The sequence below is a fragment of the Musca autumnalis genome, unplaced genomic scaffold (assembly GCF_047663935.1).
Source record: "Musca autumnalis isolate F117 unplaced genomic scaffold, ASM4766393v1 scaffold_3, whole genome shotgun sequence".
NCBI classification, from domain to species: domain Eukaryota; kingdom Metazoa; phylum Arthropoda; class Insecta; order Diptera; family Muscidae; genus Musca; species Musca autumnalis.
In genome coordinates, this window is record NW_027411866.1 from 67458020 (window position 1) to 67476316 (window position 18297).

Below are 18297 nucleotides of genomic sequence, written 5' to 3' on the forward strand. Positions count from 1 at the left end.
GAGGAAACTATTATGGGATCGTAGATACCGCATTGTTAAATATTGTTAAAGGATGTTTAAGCTGAATCTGCTAACTGACATTTCCCCAGAAAAAATATTAATGGTTTAAAGTCACAAGGTGTTGTTGATTGCAAAAAATTACGAGATTTACTGATGGTGTGGTATCAAACACTGCTTCACACATTCTTAGTTTCAACCTACACGAAGTGCCAAAAAGCGTTGATATCGGAATAATTGTTGTTGTTGTATCCCTGTTGGACTTTTATCAACCAGTTGATAATATGTTTGATAATATATCGATTATTTGTAGGTTGACTATAAAGTGGTTGAAAAGTTATCTGGAGATCAACCACTTTGAACATGTCTGCACTACTTTTCGACTAGGTTAGGTTAGGGGATTTGCAGCCACTAATTGTAATTAGACCTGGCAAGTCCACCATTGACCAGATATTTACCCTGCGGCAAATCCTAGAGAAGACCCAAGAGATGCAGATCGACACATTTCACCTTTTTGTCGATTATAAAGCAAAGGTATTCCATGCAATGTCTGAATTTGGTATTCCCGCAAAGCTCATCCGGCTTTGTAAGATGACTCTAACTGATAATAGGTCCTCAGTTAAAATTGGAAAGAACCTCTCCGAAGAATTTTGTACCAAAAGAGGTTTCAGACAAGGAGACAGCCTTTCGTGTGACCTATTCAACATTTTGCTGGAAAAGGTAATACGAGATGCAAATGTCAAAAGAAATGGCACTGCCATAAACACAATGGCACTGCCATAAACACAACAAACAACATCAGTTGTGAAATAAGAAGAAGAATTGTATTGGCCAACAGATGCTACTATGGATTAAGTAAGCAATTTAAAAACAAAGCCACATCTCGTCAAACAAAAATAACACTATACAACGCTGATACTACCCGTGCTAATGTATGGCTCCGAAGCATGGGTACTTGCGCAAGCAGATAAGGCAGTGCTTGGTGTGTTTGAGAGGAAAATTCTTCGAAAGATCTACGGGCCGATTTGCGTTGACGGTGAATATCGACGTCGTATGAACCACGAGCTATATAAGCTATACAAAGACATGCATATAGTTAAACGTATCGAGATGCAACGATTGTAAAAACAGTACAATTTTTGATTTTTTTTACAAATTTTTTAATATATGGGGTATTTGAACACATACAGCATCCCAATTTGTATCAAAGAAAATGCAAGAAGTCCATCCATCAGTTCGCTTATATGGGAAAATAGATTTCAAATGTAAATTTTCGTTGCAATATAGATTTAATCACATTTTTGTTCAAAAGTTTGGTCTACAGGCTCCGCCAAATATAATCGGATTATCATCCAAAGGTGTAGGCTAGTTCTTTACATTGTACCCCAACCATGGATGACGTTAAACATTATAGCTGAACTACATTAGCTGTAGTATTATTTGAAAGTATACATTTTCCTGTGGACTTACGACCTTTTCGTACTCAAATTTGTACGTTTTGTGGACTTACGACCTTTTCCGACAAGGGCAAAACTCGACATACTACCATTTTCTTTGTATCATACGACGTGTTTTGACTTGTACTATCATAACAAAAACAAAAAAAAACAAGTAAGAACAGACTATAGTCGGACGGGGCCGACCATGTGATACCCTATACCACTAAACGCGTCTTCTTGGGATAAAGTTATAAGATGTGCATTAGAAATTTTACCAATTTTCACACAAAAGTTTTGATCAATTTAACCCGCTAAATATTATCCGATCATACCGTTGACTTGCACGCTACTTCTTCATCTCAAACCAAAACTACGTTTAAAATTTCGCGCCGATCGGACTATTATTGCGACCTACAGAGCGGCTACAAAATCGAGCAAAAATTTTGTTTTTGGTCCATTTCATCCCTTTAACATTTCACGATCATCGCCAAAAACTAATCAGTTCTATTCTGGTCCAAACCCGACCTCCATACTAAATTTCGTGACAATCGGTCCATAATTGCGGCCTCTAGCTTGATTACAATTTTTAATGGACGGACAGACGGACGGACGGACGGACGGACACACATCGCTAAATCGCTTTATCTCGTCGAGATATGAAGTTTGGTATACCACATGAGGGGTCAACGACGAATATTTCGCGGCGTTACATGAATTTTTGGGAAAACAAACTTATTATACCCTTTTCCACATTGTGGTATAGGGTATAAAAAAACATTGTTCCACAACATCCCATACGGGACAAGGGGACTTCTCTCATATCAATGAGTGCACCCCGATTCATAGTTAGCTCAATGATATGGGACCTACAGTTTATCGCCGAGTCCGAAGAAGTTTTACAAGGCTGAAATACTCAGGAAATGTCGCCAACATTACTGAGGGGTATGTTGCCACCGTTGAAGAATGTTTGATGTTGCCTGGCCGGGGAATCGAACCCCCGACCTTCTGCGTGCAAGGCGGGCGTGCATATCATTGCACCACGGTGGCACCCTTATACTATCATCCTGTAACAAAAACGCGATTTCCAAAAAAGTGGACTTACGACCTTTTCCGACGGAGCAGACGATATATAAAGTAGAAAAATGTTTGTACGTTTGTTTGAAGTTTATGGACTCAAAAACCGCTGAACCGATCTTCCTGAAATTTTCCGCGTTGATACGGAGATATAGCATCAGAATCGTAGGTACCCCCAAAAAATTTAGATTTTTTATGCAAATATCTATAGAATGGTAACAGATAATGGCTCCAAATTTTGGATGTGTGCAGGAATTTGGTCTACAAATAAATCGGTCTAAAATGGTGTAGAACTGAAATCGGTTCAGATTTGGATATAGCGCCTATATATCGAGCCCTTCCCGCGAAAAAGATGTAAGCGACATTTTTTCGATTTTCGTTTTTTTACGGAAATCTATGAAGAATATTCCAACACACCATCTCCCAAATTTTTAGAACTCAGCCATGTACCGTTACGAAATTAGAGCAAAAACAATTTTGATGTAAGCGCCATTTTTGCTTTTTGTGTACATTTATTTGTGACAGCGAATTGTCGCTTACATCAAATTGCACATTTACATACCATGTCGTTATTCAACTATATTACAAGAAATACGTTTTAATCTTATAATTCTTCGAATAAATACTTGCTATAAAATTAGTGTGCTTTGTTTTTAAATTGTAGATAAGAATTACTCTAAAAATGATTTGTTTCAAATATTTTTTTTGATGTAACCGCCACTTCTCTAGGTAAAAGCCTGATTGCGTGACAGCGAAAAAGATGTAAGCGACACAAACTACCGTTATATTGAAGATATTCCACAATTTTTTTATTTTTTCAGTAAATAGGATTTAATAACAGAACTATACCAAATTTGAATAAACAATTTTGGTTATATCAAAAGTTATTCAATAAAAACCGTCTCCTGTAAAATTAGCTTTTTGTCGCTTACACCTTTTTCGCGGGAAGGGCTCGATATATTTTCGTCCGATTTCATGTATTTTATGCATTAAACACGCTATGTTTGTCCAATTTCAGTGAAATTTGGAATGTGTGACGGAATTGGGTCTAGAAATAAATTTTTCAAATTATATTGAAATCGGTTCAGATTTGGATATAGCTCCCATATATATTTTCGTCCGCTTTATATACCCGATTTTAATGAAAGTTGCAATGAGTGACGAAAATTTGCCTACGAATAAATTTGTCAAAATATATTTTACCTTATTCGCACAGGGTCCAGCTAGTAAAATATAAACATTGACCTCAAGCTCAATAATCTTGATTTTATTAACATTCGAAAGGTGGAACAAAACATAAAAATTCGACAGAAAAATCCTTTTGTCCAATAGACATTTACTACACTGCGGTGGAACAGAAATTATATCATAAAAAATTGTTGATATACATAGTTTTTTATTGCAAATTTCAAACATAATCAAGAATTTGTAATTGTTATGAATTTCAGAAAAGTTAATTATAAAAACGTGTTAGAGAAAATATACAAACACTTAAAATCACAAAAATAAGCAACGGGTTTACATTTTATTGTTGAATCGCTCTTATAAAAAACTTCAAAAACAAAATATCGCAAAAATATTTTTTCTGGGTGTTGTTTATAAGCCAAAATATTGGACCTAATATATTACAAACGTTCAATAAATACAAATAAACGTATTTATCTGACCTCAGTAACACTTTCAGACGGCCTAAAATTCCGATTAAACGCTTAAACAACACCTTAAAACTTAACAAGAACTATGCATAAAATTGCTCAAAAAGCCCAACTAGTTCATTAGTTTTATATTTTGAAATATGTTGGACAATAAGTATACCAATGTAGTTAAATAATTCTCTGTAATGCTTCCAACTACTTTACATATTTCTTGAACAATTTAAAACAGTTTGAATTTTTACTCAAAAATTAAATGCAGCTACGGTCGAAAATGAATTGGCAAACAGATGTTTTGAGAAAGCAGTTTCATTAAATATACAAATGAAAAAAAGCAATAACAAACACTATACGTCCCTTGGTGGAACCTGAGCCTGCATACCGTCAAGACAAAGTCAGAAAATTTTCGTATATTCCGGAATGGCCTATCACTCGACAATTCAAATCGTTATAAGAAATCTAAAGCAAAGTTTAGATACAAATCGAAAAAAGCAAAGGCTATCTGCTTTATGCGTTTTACCAGCTTTGTGAACCATTGTGGCAAAATAAGTGACTATATATCACCAGTCTTGAGATTTGACGATATAGAAGTCATTATACCTAGTAGAGACGACTGGAACCGAAGTAACCCCCCTCTGGGCGGTCTGGCTATATATACAGACGGCTCCAAGATGGAGGAAGGTACCGGTGCCGGTGTCTACTGTGAAAGTTTATCACTTGAACGCACATACAGGCTAGACAGCAACTGTAGTGTGTTCCAGGCTGAAATCTTCGCGATTTGGAAGGCGGCGGAATTGATTAAAAACCTGGATGCAGAAATCTTTGAACCGGTGACTATCTATGTGGATAGTCAAGCGGCTCTTAAAGCCATCAAATCCTGCAACATCAAATCCGACGTCGTCCTCAAGTGTAGAACAGCTCTGGATGCGCTAACTAACGGCTTTCGGCTATGTCGGGTACCTGGACATCGTGACTACCAGGGTAATGAAAAAGCAGATGAATTAGCTAGACGAGGATCACAGTCCGCTGATCTAGCTATCACTGACTCCATCAAACCACCCATCTGTCACTTTTTCCAAAAAGTCGAAGCGTTCTCTGACGAAAGAGCCAGTGAATTGTGGTACAATGAACCTAGGTGCATTGTGGCAAGATCCATATGGCCGTCTCTGTCAGCCAAAAGAACGAATTCGCTGTTGAACCTGAGCAAAGCGGAAGTGAAGGTAACGACGGGAGTCATCACTGGACACTGCTATGTCAGGGCCTTTACCATTAAATGGGATAGTGATGTTAATGACTACTGCAGACTCTGTGAGGATGAGGAGGAGTCGGAGTCGATCGAACACCTCCTGTGTCGTTGTCCAGCCCTGGCTCGTAGACGACACAGACTAGTGGGTGTTCGTTTTCCGCCGTCTCTAACCTTCTACTCAACTGTGGAACCTACTGTAATCTGCAACATCGTTAAAAATCTAAAGTGGCTGGGACAACGCAACCTAAATGCGTAACGCTTTGTTTTTTCGATTATTCTGCCTACCTTGTTTCTTATTTGTTTCTTAATTCTTTTCATTCTTATTTATCTATTTATTCTATTATTTCTATTATATCTCTCTTATCTATCTTTATCTCTCTCCACTTTTCTAAAGGATGATCACAATGGACCGTAAGGTCTCCGAGTGGCGCAGTCACATTTAGTGGCTGCACATCCTCTAACCTAACCTAACCTACCAGCTCCATCAATAGAGATTCCCCTCTATCTAACATATGGAACAAAGTAAATAGAATATCAAACCGAAACACATCACAGGTTTTTACAGCAATGGAAACGAATAATGACATTTTTAACGATCCAATTGACATCGCCAACTTCTTTGGTCAACAATGGTCCAAAGAATCTGCTGATTCTATTTTTTTCCAGATTTCGGTCAGTCAAAAAATTATATTTCGAACAATTTCCCTAATAAAGCAAGGAACAGACTTGCAATGATTATAGAGACCTCCATAATCAGCTCTGAGTTAGTCATAGCTTTAAATAAAGCTAAAGGAAATACACCCAGTCATAATCGGATTACATAGACTATGCTACAAAACTTTTCCAATTACAGCAAGGATAAACTTCTTTCATTGTACAATCTCGTATTCAACACAGGAGTTGTAAGATTTTCATGGAAATCAGCAATTGTAGCAATTGTTGTCGCGATCTCAAAACCTAACATAACCAAAAACCTTTTTTCAGCTACAGACCAATATCATTGTTGCCATGTATTTCAAAACTACTCGAACATGTTATTTCAAATTGCCTGGCATGGTTCTTAAAAGCCAGGGAACTCATAACAGCCAACCAAGTGGCTTTTAGGGCAAAACAAGGATGTGATGACGCTTTACTCCATATAGCTTTCTTTGCAACAAAAGCTCTATCAGCCAAAAACCATAAATCTATACTTACAATAGATTTCGAAAAGTCTTTTGATACCCACACGATCAAAACCCTTTTCGAAATCTATTGCACGTTATTCTTGATACATTAACATCATGGGGCTGTGAATCTAAGATGTTAAACTTTATTAAATCATTTTTAACAGGTCGAACTTTCCCAGTTAAAATAAATAATTATCTCTCAAAGAGATTCACCTTAAAAATGACATACCACAAGGATCACCTATTTCAGCAATCCTTTTTCAAATAGATTTTAATCAAATAAGCATCATAATTAACAAGTACAATAAAATTTACCATTGCCATTGCCAGAGACAACAATAGTTCAAATGATACCCTTTAAAAAATAATCTCCTAAATTATGAATTTGTGTACATTTCAGGAGCAAAAATATCATCTTCAAAGTCATCTATTCTCCACATCTGCAGAAAATATAATTGCCATCCACACAACATTACAGTCAACAATATAACTTTTCCATACGTCAATGAATTAAAAATTCTTGGATTACTACATTTGAAAAAAATTATCGATGGAAAAAACATTTTTTAAAACTAACAAGTAGGAAAAGCGTTAAGTTCGGTCGGACCGAACTTTTTATACCCTTCACCTCAAATTTCAGCCATTTTGGTGGATTAATGTGGCCACAACCTTCAAAATACCGAAAATCGGAAGGTACCGTTCTATGGGGGCTATATGATGGCGTGGACCTATACCTACAAATTTTCAAGGGAACGGTGTGATATTGAGGCCATCTCGGTGTAATATTGAGGCCAAAACCTTTAAAATACCGAAAATCGGGAGATATCGTCCTATGTGGGCTATATCAAAACGTGGACCTATATAAACATTTTATGGTAGAAATGTTTTTTAGCCTCTGGAAACACAAAATACAAAGTTACAACCCATTCTGTTGTCAAATGGGACTAATACATTCAAATATATTAAAATGACGTGAATAAGGTTAGGTTAGGTTAGGTTTGGGGATGTGTAGTCAATATATATATATATATTGACTACGCCACTCGGAGACCTTTCGGTCCATCCATAAAAAAGAGGTTCAGAATTATCTGAAAAGACAAGAGAAGAGAAAAGAATAAAGAAAAGAGTAGTAATAAATGAATTATTAAAAAGGAAAAAATAATGAAGATATAATAAAGAAAGAGAGGGAGGGTGGTTTATTTGGTGATGGTGGAAAACTGTCAGAGAAGTAGTTACGCTTATGGGTCGCGCCGTCCCAGCCAATTCAGATTTTTGATGATGTTGTTTGTGATTGTTGGTTCCATGTTTGAGTAGAAGGTTAAGCTTGGAGGAAAGCATATTCCTGTTAATCTACATAGCTTTCGAGTTAACATCGGTCAACGACATAAAATATGCTCAATCGTCTCCGTTTCCTCCTCATATTCACAGAGCCTGCAATAGTCCACGCCATCATCCTGCCATTTGCCGATAAAAGCTCGGATGCTGCAATGGCCGGTAATGACTCCCGTCAATACCCTGATTTCTGACTTACTCAAACTTAAAAGTGAAGTTGTTCTCTTTGTTGAAAGAGTCGGCCAAATGGCCCTTGACACGTTGCACCTTGGTTCATTATGCCATAGTTCCTTGGCTTGTTCTTCAAAGAACGTCTCCACCTTCCGAAAAACGTGACATATGGGTGGTTTGATAGAATCAGTGATAGCTTGACTTGTTGATTGAGATCCATGTCTTGCCAGTTCATCTGCCTTCTCGTTTGATATTGGGGGATTAGACTTGATATTGGGGGATTTGATGCCTTTAAGAGCCGGCTGACTATCAGCGAAGATAGTCACCGGTTCAAAGATTTCAGCATCCAGACTTTTTATCAACTCTGCGGCCATTTTGATCGCGAAGATTTCTGCTTGGAAAACACTACAGTCGCTGTTCAACCTATATGAGTATTCGACGCAAAGCTTTTCGCAGTAGACGCCAGCTCCGGTACCTTCTTCCATCTTGGAACCGTCTGTATAGAAAGCCAGACCGTCCAGAGGAGGGTTACTACGGATCCAGTCATCTCTACTAGGGATAACGACCTCAAAATCATCAAATCTATGGATTGGTGATAAGTAGTCGCTGAATTTCCCCTGCTGATTCAACCTAAGGTTTGAATGTTGGTGGCATGAAGTCGCCGAGCTTACGCTTTCTGGTGAACAATACCAGTTCTGTTTTCGTTGGATTTACACCAAGGCCATTTGTGGTGGCCCAACGGGACAGCTTTGATAAGGCTCCTTGCATAAGCTCCGAAATTGTGGAAAAGAATTTGCCAGTTATTAGTAAAACCACATCATCCGCGTATGCGACAACTTTGATGCCCTGATTGTCGAATTCCGCCAAAATATTGTTTATCACAAGTAGCCACAGCAGCGGTGAGAGTACACCTCCCTAGGGAGTACCTCTAGTTACTGTCTCTCTCGTCCACTGACTCTAGGACTTGGAAGTTTTCACATTCAATGTGAAGGTTACTGGCGTCCGTGCAGTCAGGGAAGTGGGTCTCAGCTAGAAGGTTTAGAGTCACAAGACCTGAGTCTGTCCACGTGCCGTCCGGTTTTTTTACACTACCAATGGATTTGGGGTCCTTCGAGAGTATCTTGGGCAGCGTCGTTTACCCCTTCTACAGACTCACAGAAACAAACCCATGACTTCTTTTTGGCGCGCTTGATTTCACTCTTGTATTTGTTGAAACTCGCTTTATACTATTCCCAGTCACTGTCAAGTTTCGTCGAGTGCGCCCTGTTGTACAATTTTTTGGTTTTTCCGCAGTTCGCCAAGATCCTTGTTCCACCACACCGCACAGTGGTCGAAACCACTGATCTAGCGGCGCGAAATTAATAACTTGGAAACGAATAAAGATATCTTTCTGAAATTTTGAACAAACTCTATCTGTGTCTGTGGGTAATTATGGACTAAATATGAACAACATAGGCAAATATTTTGGTATAGCCCCCATATAACGGTACCTCCTGATATTCGATATTTTGAGGATTTAAGCCACCTTTTCCTTCCAAATTAGTTGTAATTTGGTACTTAGGGTTCCTAGTGATCACTAAACCTTTCCTCCAAAAATTGTGGACATAGGTGCACGTTTGGGTGTAGGCCCCTTTTAAGGTACCTCCCGACGTTCAGTAGTTTGGGGATTTAAAGCTACATTTTCCGACCAAATTAGGTGTAATTTGGTATTTGGGGTTCCCAGTGGACACAAAAATTCTCCACCAAAAATTGCGAACATAGGTCTACATTTTGATATAGCCCCCATAAACCCGTACCGACAGATTTTGGGTATTTTGAGGATTTAAGCTATTTTTCAAGACCATTTATCAGCAAGATTTGCAGCTATTTGCAGCTAAATTTTGGTTATTCGGAATCTAGGGAGTCCAACTTAATTATTAAATAAATAACTGGACCGAACCTCGGTGGACCTTTGTAGTTACGCTCCATCCAACAAAAGTATATTGCACTAAAAACATAAAAAAAATAATAATTTTTGAAAATTTATTGCTTTATAATTATGTAACTTCAGGCCCCAAACATTTTATTTTAATTTAACTTAAACCCTCCCCTATCAATAAAAAATAAACTTTGTTTAGTTTTATTACGAATTTATTTAACAATTAAACAAATATGAGATCAGGTTTTTAGCAACAATTTTATTAAAATCTGATCCGCCAAAATTTCTTGCACTTGACACTGAATAACTGAGTGAATATTTACAACAACAAAAAAGTAAAAACAAAATCTTAGTCAGCAGAGTGTCTGTAATCGATATAATGGAAAACATTTCGCAATTTTATACTTTGATTTTTTGACTTTCGCGCCGCTAGATCAATGATTTCATCCTCTGTGCTCCGGTTGGGATTTCTTCCCGGGATAAGTTAATGGACATGCATCCTTATGGCAGCGAAGAAGGATTTCTGTTAGGTTGGACACCTTACTGTTAAGCTCAGCAACTGTTTCTATCCTTCCGGAGAGTGTCAGTTGATGGTTCGTCAGATTAGTGAACCTGCCCCAGTCCGTCCTTCTCGGGTTCCTATAAGGATTTTGGCGGACTCCGTCGAAAGAGATTTCAAAGTATATCCTCATATGATCCGAAAATGATCATTTGTTGGATACCCTCCAGTTCTTGACGACAGAATCATCTAAATTTGACAGGGTTAGATCAATGACCTCCTCCCTGTCTCTAATTTTAAAGGTAGGGTCGTTTCCTTTATTACATATTCTTAGATTGTAAGATAATATAAAATTGAAAATCGACTCACCTCTAGTGTTTGTATCTTTGCTGCCCCCGTGAAAATGGTGGGCGTTGGCGTCACATCCAAGGATTACGTTACAAACGCCCAGGTTCTCCTTTAGCAGCCTGTGTACCCTCTGATTTGGTGGATCAGGGTCCTCATATGGCATGTAGATTGAGGACAGGAGAGTGGCCTTCTCTCTACCGTTCTCCAGTCGCACCGTGCACATGTCTCCATTACTATAATTAGATAGAACGATTAGATTGAGGTTCTTCCTACCTACCACACAGGTCCTCACCTTGTCCCCTTCGGACGATGCGAAGACCTCGAAGTTGGCATTGTTCAGTCCAGAGACCTTATTTTTGTATATATAAGGTTCCTGGACTAGAACAATGTCTACCTCTGAGTTCATGAACAAAGTTGATGTTTTGTTGGTAGGTTTTTGATGAAGGTGCAGAGACGAACCGAAGATACATCCAACAGGAACATCAAAGAGTTGTGGACTGTATTTTAGTTATAAATTATTCCTCCAAGCCAATGAGGAATAATTAGCGGTGATAAGAGATGAGAAATAAAACAATTGGATTAGAATTTTTTCATAATCCAAGTATGAAAGGGTGAGTGGCGAGAAGGGATGCTTACCAGTCGGTGTGCGTTTGAGAAGTGATTTTTATTCAAAGGGAAGAGTACTGGTAAAGCAAAGATAAAAACATAGAGCAAAGAGGAGACGTGAAAGTAGTACAATTCAGTAACGTTAACGTTCAAGATATAATTATATGTGGTTTACATTAAGAGGGTTCAAATATATCTCTAGCACATTTTGCAATGGTTTATACGAAGTTTGAACAGACGCGTACTTTATATGGGGCGTTATACAGAGATGGTCTGTCTGATGATTTTTTAGGTTTTCGACGGTCAGAAAGTTGTAAACGTTGAAAACGTCATATACACGTAGAAAATGTATAAAAAGTAGTAAACGTCATAAACCTCAAAAAATGTATGTTACTATCATATTTTTCACAAAATATTGGTTCTGTAAGACTGTCTTTGCAATTGAATAGCCTCCGCACCTTTTTTTAAATAATAGCATTTTTTTATTAATTTAAAAACTGAAATAATTGCACAATGAATTGGATTACGCACTTAGCACGCCATCTACAATATATTTCGAACGCTACCACTGCTTTACGTATGATTCGAAGAATTTGCGGGTGAAGTAATAAACAAACATATAATAAAACAAGTAAGAAAAGCGTTAAGTTCGGTCGGGCCGAACTTTTTATACCCTCCACCACAAATTTCAGCCATTTCGGTGGATTAATGTGGCCACAACCTTCAAAATACCGAAATTCGGAAGGTACCGTTCTATGGGGGCTATATGATGGCGTGGACCTATACCTACAAATTTCTGGGGGAAAGTTTTATACGCCTAAAGAAGACTAAATACAAAATTTCAGCCATATCGGTGTGATAATGAGGCTAAAACGTTCAAAATATCGAATCGGGAGATATTGTATTATGGGGGCTATATCAACACGTGGACCTACAGTATCGGCCAAAACTAAAGCACCCCCTCAGTAAATTTTTCTTGAAATGATAATTTTTTTATGAAAACTAAATTATAAATTTATATTTTATTTTTCTTTTTATTTATTTATATATTTATAATTGGAAAATACAAAAATAAGGAATTCAGAATTTAATAAACAAAAGTTAAAATTCAAAAAATATTTTAGGTCGCAAATATAAGCGGACAAAACTAAAGCACCCCCCAATTTGAGGTACAACAAAAACTATTGAAATCAATATTTCGTTGCGTATCCTCTATTCTGAATGACACAATCACATCTTTTAGGCATAAAGGATACTAAATTATTAATTATTGAAGGCGAAATAATTGATTTTCGGAAAATTTATCTTAAATCCTCAAAATACTGAAAATCGGAAGGTACCGTTATATGGAGGCTATACCCAAACGTGGACCCAGGTCCACGATTTTTGGTGGATATATTTTGTGACCACTAAGAACCCTAAGTACCAAATTACAGCTAATTTAGTAGGAAAATGTGGCTTAAATATCCGAAATACCGAAGATCGGAAGGTACCGCTATAAGGGGGCTATACCAAAACATTAGCCGATATTGTTCATATTCATCCAAAAATGATGCTACAGCATCCACTAGTCAGATACAATACGCTAACGTTTAAAAATTAGCAAAAGAACGAATTGCAGAAGAACGATAGACGCCGGCTTATTCAGTCGACGACCAGCAAAAAAAAAAAAACCTTTCATATCGACTAAAAATGAAGGAGCCAGACTGGCATTCGCCAAGACCCATTTGAACTGTTTTCCGATGAATCTATGTTTAATTTAAAGTATTCAGATGGTGAAAGGCTTGGACCAAATGGGCAACCGTTAAATCCTAAATATTGCAAAGACGCTGTAAAACATAGAGGCGGAAGGTTTTTTGCTGGTCGTCGACTGAATAAGCCGGCGTCTACCATTCTTTTGCTATTCGTTCTTTTGCTAATTTTTAAACCTACGGGATTTAGTATTTGACCAGGGAATGCTGTAGCATAATTTTTGGATGAATATGAACAATATCGGCAAATGTTTTGGTATAGCCCTCTTATAGCGGTACCTTCCGATCTTCGGTATTTCGGATATTTAAGCCACATTTTCCTACTAAATTATCTGTAATTTGGTACTTAGGGTTCCTAGTGGTCACAAAACACATTCACCAAAAATCGTGGACCTGGGTTCACGTTTGGGTGTAGCCCCCATATAACGGTAACTTCCGATTTTCAGTATTTTGAGGATTTAAGCTAAATTTTCCGAAAACCGATTATTTCGCCTTCAATAATTAATAATTTAGTATCCTTTATGCCTAAAAGATGTGATTGTGTCATCCAGAATAGAGGATAAGCAACGAAATATTGATTTCAATAGTTTTTGCTGTACCTCAAATGGGGGGGTGCTTTAGTTTTGTCCGCTTATATTTGCGACCTAAAATGTTTTTTGAATTTTAACTTTTGTTTATTAAATTCTGATCTCCTTATTTTTGTATTTTTCAATTATAAAGATATAAATAAATAAAAAGAAAAATAAAAAATAAATTTATAATTTAGTTTCCAGAAGAAAATTATCATTTCAAAAAAATTTACTGAGGGGGTGCTTTAGTTTTGGCCGATACTGTATATAAACATTTTATGGTAGAAATGTTTCTTAGCCTCTGGAAACACAAAATACATTCAAAATATATTAAAATGACGCGTACTTTATAAGGGGTCTTATGTGGGGACTATGCCAAAACGTGGACCTATATAACCCAACTTTGGTAGGAATGTTTTCTGTCCTCTGAAGACACAAAATACCAAATTACAACCAATTCTGTGGTCAAATGGGTCTAATACGTTCAAAATATATTAAAATGACGCGTACTTTATATGGGGCCTTATATGGGGGCTATACCACAACGTGGACCTATATAACCCAACTTTGGTAGGAATATTTTTTGGCCTCTGGAGACACAAAGTACTAAATCACAACCAATTCGGTGGTAAAATGAGCCAAATATCTTAAAAATTCCTTAAAACGATGACGCGTCACGCGTCATTTTGTATGGGGGCTATACGAAAGCGTAGACCTACATAGCCCGCTTTCAATACCAAAAGTCCTACGTAAATATAACATATTTTCCCAAAATTTCATCAACCTACGTCAAGCCGTTCGGACGCTAGAGTGATTTCCACAGACGGACAGACGGACGGACATGGCTATATCGATGTAGAATTGCACGCTGATCAAGAATATATATATACTTTGTGGGGTCTACAATGATTATTTCGAGTAGTTACAAACGTAGTGACAAACTTAATATACCCCCATCCTATGGTGGAGGGTATAAAAATAAATATAATGGTCTGTTCCAGAACTGCAAGAATCTACTAATTTTTACTATTTTTTCCGATAACATATAGGAAGATATGTTATCGTAGTAAGTCCATATTTACATTAGGCAATTTTCCTTGTGGCAATTGTCAGTTTGTTGGTGAGAGAGGGTCTTGAGAGGCAAAGGGTTACCATATGTCTCGCCTCTCTCTCTCTGCATCAAACTGACAATTGCCGCAAGGAAAATTGCCTAATGTAAATATGGACTTACTACGATAACATATCTTCCTATATGTTATCGGAAAAAATAGTAAAAATAGTAGCTTCTTGCATGTTCTGGAAAAAACAGAGCATAAAATGTATAGTTTAGAGTGAAGTCTTTTTATGCTTGTTTTATTATTATCAAAGAACATGGATTTTTAGGTTATAAAATTCGACTGTTTATTCTGTCATAAACCTTGTTTTTTGGCAAGGTTTACGACGTTTCAGACGTATGTAATATACATCAGAAATGTATGTCAGATACGTCATGATTTCCGACAGACCATCTTTGGCGTTATATGGACCTATATAAACCAACTTTGGTAGGAATGTTTTTTGGCCTCTGGAGACACAAAATACCAAATTACAACCAATTCGGTGGTAAAATAGGACAAATATCGTAAAAAATCCTTAAAACGACGACGCGTCACGCGTCATTTTGTATGGAGGTCATACGAAAGCGTGGACCTTCATAGCCCGCTTTCAATACCAAAAGTCCTACGTACATATAATAGATATTCCCAAAATTTCACCCACCTACGTCAATCCGTTCGGACGCTAGAGTGATTTCCACAGACGGACGGACATGGCTATCGATGTAGAATTGCACGCTGATCAAGAATATATATAGTTTGTGGGATCTACAATGATTATTTCGAGTAGTTACAAACGGAATGACAAACTTAATATACCCCCATCCTATGGTGGAGGGTATAAAAAAAGATCTTATTCCTAGAGCAAACATAATCAAATACTTATCCAGCAAATGTTATACCCATATCAATACACTCACCTACGTGGTCAAACGCTTATTTTAAGCAAAATCGACTATGGTTCCTACATATTTGGAAACTGTCCAAATTCTATATTTAAATATATGAAATCAATTTACCGTGGATTCATAAGATATACTCTATTTGCTTACCGGACAACGCCGATTAAAATTCTTTTTATTGAATCTGAACTGCCGTCTTTAGAGGAAAGATATATTGAGATCCTGAATCATAGAGTTTTATCAAACTTTGGTTCAATTTTCACTGGTGAAGTTGCATTTATCCTAAAAGCCATCAATATTGCCCTGGAAACCAAAAAGAAAATGCTGATTTTATCTGATAGTATATCGACAATAAGGAGCGTTACTAATATATCCAACACTAAATTGTCATGTGTTAATAAACTAAGGGACTTAAATATATCCAATATGGGTAATGTTTTATGACCGGTTTCTCTAAGGCGATTCGAATACAAATTCATTCGAATTACAACAAAACTCCTGTTATTGTAGAATTTTTTGTTGGATTGAAAATTAAAAACTAATGACATATTTCACAATCACACAGAAATTTGTTAGTAGCTCGAACGAATTTGAATTCGGATCGTCTTAGTGAAACGGGGCATTGATGTTTTGCGCCACAACTGCGTGGAGCTGGCTAAAGAAAATATTTATATTTTCGACTTGAAATATTAATAATAGTATATAGAAGATATTTGCAAAAATATAGAGGAATATGTATTGGAATATGAAAGATTTAAAAAAAACTATTTTTCGTCGATTTGTTCTATATCCACACTTATGACACAAATGTGAAATATTGTAAATCACATGGAACAAAGTGACAAAAAATTTCCATCTTTGCCTCAATAAATTAAATGCATCTAAATCCAAAATTAAAGTTCTGATTTTTGAAATGTGTTTTTAAACTTGTAAGTTTTTAAAATATTAATTTCATAACTGGAAAAAGTTTAAGCTTTCGTTCCGATGTGTGGATATCTCGGAAACTAGAGCAGATATGAGAAAACCGACTAGAATTTCAAAAAGAGTATACTGGAAACCCCTAGAAACCACTTGTATCTCAAAAAGTCAAAAATGGCGTATGGAACACTTAAGCATGACACCGACGAAATGTCCGAAGTGCGGTGATGTTGTTACCGTTAAACATATCCTCCAAACATGCTGATTATTGTCTCAACAACAACGATGCTTCTTACAAAACCAACGTGAAATATTGTAAATCAAATGTGAAATATTGTAAATCACATGGAACAAAGTGACAAAAAATTTCCATCTTTGCCTCAATAAATTAAATGCATCTAAATCCAAAATTAAAGTTCTGATTTTTGAAATGTGTTTTTAAACTTGTAAGTTTTTAAAATATTAATTTCATAACTGGAAAAAGTTTAAGCTTTCGTTCCGATGTGTGGATATCTCGGAAACTAGAGCAGATATGAGAAAACCGACTAGAATTTCAAAAAGAGTATACTGGAAACCCCTAGAAACCACTTGTATCTCAAAAAGTCAAAAATGGCGTATGGAACACTTAAGCATGACACCGACGAAATGTCCGAAGTGCGGTGATGTTGTTACCGTTAAACATATCCTCCAAACATGCTGATTATTGTCTCAACAACAACGATGCTTCTTACAAAACCAACGTTGTTGTTCAACATGCTTCAACAAAAAAACAACCTAAATATTGATAAATATTTCAGAACATAAACGGAATAACATAACTATTTAAATAATTGTTAAAAATTAGTAAAAAATTAAGTTACAGTGTTATTCCGTTCGTAACACATCGAAATATTCGTCGGAGACCCTACAAAGTATATATATTATTGATCAGCATAAAATTCTATGTCGATTTGACCATGTCCGTCTGTCCGTCCGTCTGTCTGTTGAAATCAAGATACAGCTCGCAATTTTAAAGATAGAGAGTCAAAATTTGTTACAGAAGTTTTTATTACTTGCAGGATGGTTGGTATTGAAAATGGGATATATCGGTCCACGTTTTGATATAGCCCCCATAGAACGGTACCTCCCGATTTTCGGTATTTTTAAGGTTTAGCTTCATTGTCCTACCAAAATGGCTGAAATTTAGTACGTAGTCTTCTTTAGGGGTATAAAACTTTCCCCCAGAATTTTGTCGGTATCGGTCCACACCTTCATATAGTCCCCATAGAACGGTACCTCCAGATTTTCGGTATTTTTAAGGTTTTAGCTTCATTATCCTACCAAAATGGCTGCAATTTGGTACGTAGTCTTCTTTAGGGGTATAAAACTTTCCCCCAGAATTTTGTCGGTATCGGTCCACACCTTCATATAGCATACATAGAACGGTACCTCCCGATTTTCGGTATTTTGAAGGTTTTAGCTTCATTATCCTACCAAAATGGCTGAAAATTGGTACGTAGTCTTCTTTAGGGGTATAAAACTTTCCCCCAGAATTTTGTCGGTATCGGTCCACACCTTCATAAAAAGGGTGTTTTTTTAAGCTAGATATAACTTTAAACTGTAAAAAGTAACACAA

At 36.7% G+C, this 18297-nt stretch overlaps 1 protein-coding gene across 1 annotated transcript in view; it reads left to right on the top strand.

Moving 5' to 3' along the window:
- dtn (transmembrane protein 132C dtn) overlaps positions 1-18297 on the top strand; it is a 444998-nt gene that overhangs the window by 19230 nt on the left and 407471 nt on the right. The window lies entirely within an intron of this gene.